This window comes from Egretta garzetta, unplaced genomic scaffold (genome assembly GCF_000687185.1).
Source record: "Egretta garzetta isolate BGI_Z169 unplaced genomic scaffold, ASM68718v1 scaffold154, whole genome shotgun sequence".
NCBI classification, from domain to species: domain Eukaryota; kingdom Metazoa; phylum Chordata; class Aves; order Pelecaniformes; family Ardeidae; genus Egretta; species Egretta garzetta.
Window position 1 is genome coordinate 958,942 of NW_009259600.1, and position 6,836 is coordinate 965,777.

Genomic DNA, 6,836 nt, shown 5'->3' on the forward strand with positions numbered 1-6,836 from the left:
ATATGTGTATTGCAGCATCAATATTTCCATTTATTACCCTGAACAATTACACACTTGTACAGGGAGGGTTAACTCTTTCTGGATCAGTGTGTGGCAGGAATACATCCAAATATCATTCTAAACATATTTTATTTGTATTTTGGTGAATGAAACCTGACCGTCATTGTCATAAAAGGAAAATGACCCATGATTTGTGGATCTCCTATGCAAAAATTACCCTAGATATGTTACTTGTGCTTTGCCATAAACACAGCAAGTATGCAGCTTTAAGGTAATTTTTATAAAAAGCACACAGCCTTTCATACAGTATCATGGTTACTCCCTTTGGAAAGTAGATATTGTTGGCTGAAACCTTAAAGGGTGAAGTTGTATAGTCTTACTGCATAAAAGAGATGAGAACACGTTCTTTACAGCAGCTTATTCCAGGAAACCCTGAGTTTAGGTGCTGTGAGCATAATCTCTTGGCAGAAGCATTAGTAGTCTTAAAATGGTATCTACCAAAATGATATTGTGCTCATATTAAAAAGTTTATTTACTTGCTGAGGTGATATTGCACTGATAACAATAAACAAATTGATTACCAGGTGACGCGAGGCTTCATCTAGTTAGCCACTAAATTAGGACATCTTATTTAAAAGCACTGACTGTATTTTCTTGAACTGCTCTGCTCTTTACTTTTTCCTATTATTTTGGGAAATTTGTCAATGTGAACTCTGTGAAAAGAAGATGTTGCCTTTTAGAATGTTATTTCATAGTATTTTATAAATGTAATAATATTTCACATGGATAATCCATTGGTAAGTTTTTATACAGGAGCAATTATTAATGAGAATTAGGGGCATGTAATAAACTAAAAGCATCATAGCAATTTTTATGAGTAGTCAGCAGGCCTGTGAGACTATTAGAAATTATCATACATTAAAATATTTTTTAATTCTTTAAAAACCTTTTCTAAATGCTTCTTAATGTGGCTAGCCTCTTTTTCATGGCGTTTCCATGGAGACTATACTTACATATAGGAACATTGTCATCTTGTAGTGATGACTGGTGTCAAGTACCACAGCCAAGACATAATCAAAACATACATTATGAGCAATAATAAAGAACAGCAGTGATACAAAGAAATGTTTCCACGTTGGTGTGCTGATGATATCATAAGTGAGGTCATTCCAGTACTTTGAAAGAAATCTATTCCCTTATCCCTTGTATTTTTTAATGTATCTGAAACATGTTCTTTGCCCTTCGCTTTACTTTTGAAATCAAACCCCTTTGAATGTTTTCCAAAGGAAAATTTTCCTGATTTTTTTTAAGGTTCTGAATTGCTCTGTAGACTTGTGCAAAAACAAATGAACAAACAAACCCCCCTCAGTACAACTTAAAAGAATAATAAAAAAGTGTCCATATTTAGAAGGGACAACTTTACCATACAAGTATTTTGAAAGGTTTCTGGTATCTGTTCAGACCTATGGGTTGCTTTAAGAAGGTGGAATATCTCAGTCAGAAGCACCAGATTTAGATTTTGACAAACTTTTTTTCTGTGGTGTTAGTTTTATATGAAAATGATACTAATTAGATATATGTTAATGTGCACATGTAACTGGAGAGTGAAAGGAAAATTTGGCATGTCTCTCCGGACATGTTCTTTACTTCAGATTCTCGAAACACGAAGACTGGTATTTTTGCTTGCATTTTTTTTCTTTCTCCACTCCAAAACACCTCCCACTCACAAAGCCAATTGCTTTGCCTCAGGCAGTCTTTGGGTTGGCAAAGCAAGAATAAGAATGTTTAATAAAGTGTGATAGGAGAGTTGAAAGTAAAGCAAGCCAGTGAAATGGATTCTTTATAGCAAGTGAGATCATGATTAAACAAGTAAAAATGAGCTTTGTATATGGAGAACAAATCTACTACACTGGAGTTGAGCCTATGGGATTTTTGTGTTTACACATAGTTTTGGTAATTTATTAAATTTCATTTTCCCTGTACATGGTTTGTAACACTGCAATAAAGCTGCACATTGCAGCATCAATCCGTATTTTACCAAAGGTAAAGGCAAGGTGAAGGCGAAGAAGAAAAACAGTGAGGGAAGACTGCATGTGAGTTCTAATTTTTACAAGGCACAAGAAAAGTGTCGTCAAATTTTACTTAGGATCTGAAAGCAGAAAAAAAGCATCTAAATTTGCCCTTTATCCAGGTGTAGGTATATTTATCCTTTCATGAGTTTCTGAGAAAATGCAGCACTCCAAAATGAACGCCTGCAATGTAACAAACCTACTTTGCAAAGTGGGGTTTTTTGTGGTTGTGTTGCAAGTTTGTTGCAAAATCCTTGTTGTTGTGCTGCAATTACCTGAAAAAACCTTTATGTTCCCACTACCAGTCCTTTTTCTTCCAGTTTGTTCCAAATATAGTTCACAATAGTTGCCTGTACTTTTTTTCCCACAGTGTGTTACATTTGTCTTACAAACATCAGAATGAAACATCTTTGAAAATGCAGTGAGGTCATTTACTGTTAATCTGTATTAAACTGTGTTTTAACTATCATGTTCCTTCAATTCTTTTGTTTGCTTCAGCATCTATACCCATTTTAGAACTAATCTTTTTGGGTTTTCAGGTATTCATTAAAACAAAGAACTCAGAGGATTTCATTATTACATCAGAATGCACATTCTGTCTAGAATATAAACCATTACAATGTTCATTATTAACCTATGAAAATATGTGGAAATATAGTGGAACTCAAAACTATTAATTTCCCATGAGAATAGGGACATTCAGTGTCTGTATGTATATGTGTGCAAAGTTGGAATATTGCTTTTTTCACCTATGTGCAAATTTACATCAACTGCCAAAATCATAGAATCATAGAATGCTTTGGCTTGGAAGGGACCTTTAGAGGTCAGCTAGCCCAACATCCCTTGCAGTGAGCAGGGACATCTTTAACCAGATCAGGTTGCTCAGAGCCCCATCCAACCTGGCCTTGAATATTTCCAGGGATGGGGCCTTCACCACCTCTCTGGGCAACCCGTTTCAGTGTTTTACCACCCTCATTGTAATAAATTTCTTCCTTGTATCCAGTCTAAATCTGCCCTCCTTTAGTTTAAAACCATTATCCCTTGTCCTGGCACAGCTGGCCCTACTAAAAAGATTTTCCCCATCTGGGCCCCCTTGAGTTCCTGAAAGGCCGCAATCAGGTCTCCCCACAGCCTTCTCTTCTCCAGGCTGAACAAGCCCAACTCCCTCAGCCTGTCCTCGTAGGAGAGGTGCTCCAGCCCTTGCATTATTTTTGTGGCCCTCCTCTGGACCTGCTCCAAGAGTTCCATGTCCTTCTTGTGCTGAGGGCTCCAGAGCTGGATGCAGTGCTCCAGGTGGGGTCTCACCAGAGCAGAGCAGAGGGGCAGAAACTCCCTCCCTCGACCTGTTGGCCACGTTTCTCTTGACGCAGCCGAGGGTACGGTTGGCCTTCTGGGCTGTAAGCGCATGTTGCCGGCTCATGTCCAGCTTTTCACCCATCAGTACCCCCAAGTCCTTCTCGGCAGGGCTTGCTCTCGATCCCTTCTTCCCCCAGCCTGTATTGATACTGGGGGTTTCCCCAACCCAGGTGGAGGACCTTGCACTTAGGCCCACCTATCCAACTTGTCCAGGTCTCTTTGGATGACATCCTGTCTGTCTGGTGTGTCCACTGCACCACTCAGCTTGATCTTGCTGTCTATGTAATTGATGAAAATATTAAATAGCACTGGTCCCAGTGTGGACCCCTGAGGGACACCACTTGTCGCCAGTCTCCATTTGGACATTGAGCCATTGACCACTACCTTCTGGATGTGACCATACACAAAACTAACAGTAAAAATAAAAACCCAAGAGGATAACAGCTCAATTAATACATTATTTCTGTATTTTTAAATGTTGTCAATTATATAATGACACAAAAAATTGCGTCATACACAGCAAGATTAAACTAAATTGTGCTACAGAATTTCTAAATTATTTCACTAAGTGCATCATCAAAACATAAAATACTGAATTCATAATGATGTTTCTGATGAAAACATTTATAAATATTTCTTGTGAATCAGATGAGCTTGAGATTTGGGTACTTACATTTAGGAATTACACTTTCACCTCAGATTAAGTGCAGTAACTGACTGGACAGTGTAATGTGTGAATTGTATGGCATACAGAGATAGCTATAGTATATGTTAACGACGTTCATGTTAAGAGCCACATGTTCTTTTTTTCTGAAGGGCCTGTGAGTGGTTTGTGAAATGGTGTCCTGGCTTTCCCGGCTATACCATGAAATGGGTGTTTTTAGGTTTTCAGAGAATGGTTACCCAGGAACAGACTCGTCAGTGGAATCTCTTCAGTCTGATGTAGTAATTGATTTAATATTTATGTGTTACTGCCAGAATTGTTTCAGTGTACTACTGACACTTTGGGGATAGGGCTGTTGGTGCTACTGAACTCGTAAGAGCTAGGAAGCATTGGTAATCCCAATCGATCCCAGTCATTTATTGGCTGATGTACACTACACACTGAAGGGTAAGATGTGATGAGATACACCACTGAATACTCTAGGCAGTTCATATAAAGTGTTTGTTGCAAAGTCTGAAAAGGCTATTACAAAGGTCTACCAGATTTGGCTATATATTTTAAAAATTAAACTGATGCTTCTTTTTTAGTCAATTTGTAAAGAAAGACAGAAATTCTAAAAGCTTATGTGTATGTCTTTGTAATCCTTCATTAAAATTATATTCATTCACCCAACCATATGTATCACTTTGTCTAGGAAAATTAAACTCAACTCCGTAAACACAGATAACTAATGCTGACATTTCAATAGACACCATTCATTTCAAAATAAGCCCACATTTCTTTGACTTCAACAATTAGGAATCAATCCATTTCTTCCCTCCTCTTACTTCTTCACCTTAGGTCTAGCTCAGCCTTTGGTGGGTTTGTGGGCACAGTTTGCAATACGGTTTTCCAGATTGCCTCCTTTTGTCCTAATTAATCACAGCTTCTGCTTGGGCACTGAGCCAAGTCCTGTGCTGTCTTGAAAACACATTCTCAGAAAATTACGGGTACACAGCCTAGTCCCAAGCCACTCAAGACACAATCCACATTATCTGATTACGGTGGGGTAATATGTGGTTAAAAACTGTGGTTTCATTGCCATTCTTCAGATTTATGACACATATATATCATATGATTTAACAAGTTGATTTTAAAATGTTTTCCTGAGCTCTGAGAAACATTTGTGCTGAGTTACACTGTGCGTCCTTAATCAAAAGTCCAAGGAGTAAATTTCAAAGGACTGGACTAAATTTTCCTCTTTTTGTGGAAAATGATGTTTTGTCTTTTTTTTCTGCAATCATATTTAGAGGTTTCTAAATTGTTTTTCCCTACCCCTTACAGACAATATTCTTAGAAAGAGTGAGAGAGGAAAAACCAGGAAGTTATTTGTAATTTACTCATTCTTCAAAATGAGCATCATTTCTTCAAGGAGTGACAGAATCAGAATAGTGGAAAAAAATTGTGTCATCATATTGACCACCTTTCTGCTAGAACAGGGTTCTTTCCTAAGATAATTTTTCTAGTACTTTTTCCTGCCCAATATAAATATACGTATCTAAGCTCAAACCTGTCAAACCTTATCAGCATTATACATGTATTTGAGAATTGGTTCTCTGAGGCAGAAAATTATTAATCTTTATTTTGATAAAACTATAAGTGTCACTTTTCATTTATTTTAGTGGTTATCTTAGCTGTTACCAGAGAAAACACCTTTTTATATTTATATCTTCATATATATATAAAATTATTTCAAGCCCCAGTTGCTTGATTTTATTATCCTTAATATTGTGGTTTAAAAAGGAGTTACTTGTGATGCAGTCTAAATCTACACCCTAGATTTTAACTTCTGTTCTCTATATGGTTTACATTTCAGGCTACACAATAATTCCCAGAATATAAATGCAGAATTCAAGGGACTGAACCTACCTTGTTTTTCTCCCCTGCAGCTTTAGTAAGCATGTGTATTATATCCATTTGCATGCCTCTCTGTTCCTCCAGGCAATAGCCTATTGCTTTTATTCATGAGGCCTGAAAATAACTTGTGATAGGGATCTGATTATTTATTTGTTTACTGGGACACAAGTTCCCTCTAACTTTCTCCAGCCCTTCTAACCATTCCAGTAAACTTGTGAATTTTTTGTTTACTATCTGTTATGATACTGACTTATGCCTCAAATTCAGAGCAGAACTGAAATTACAGTTCACTGATAACTGTGTGTCATCTGTGCTGGTGTGAAGGCAACTGCAATCTTCTGAGCCTGTTACTCACAACATTGTATTCTTCGTCAGAGATCCCTGTTACTCATCACCATTGGTCATTCTATTCCTATTCCCTATTTCTATTCCACATGTTTCTTACATTCAATGCCATATTTCCTTTCTTCATCATAGACCCAACCATATTGTTCTAACCACAGTTTATAGCATGTTGCACCACACCTTAACCTTTGAAAAGCTGAGGGCCTCTCATTTGCAGCTTCATAGCTCTGCTCCAGTCTCCCCTTTCTCTTTTAAGACTGCAGTCTGCCTCTCACGTGCAGTGATGTGTCCATTCCCCAACACCGCAGAGCCCTCTGCGGCAGGACTTTGAACCTTGTGGTCCAGCGTGCCCTACCCCTGGCACCCAGGCACCTGCATTTCCAACACCTCTCCAGGGAGTGTGGCCCCTGGAAAGCAATGCCACTGCTGTGTGGATCACCCCTTCTCCCCTGCTCTCTTTTTACCTCTTTCTTTGCAGCTTTTAACTTATAGGTTTATGGTAGGGA

At 38.0% G+C, this 6,836-nt stretch overlaps 1 protein-coding gene across 1 annotated transcript in view; it reads left to right on the forward strand.

Moving 5' to 3' along the window:
• The window catches only part of SLC26A7 (solute carrier family 26 member 7), a 74,699-nt gene that overhangs the window by 29,934 nt on the left and 37,929 nt on the right, over positions 1-6,836 (forward strand). The window lies entirely within an intron of this gene.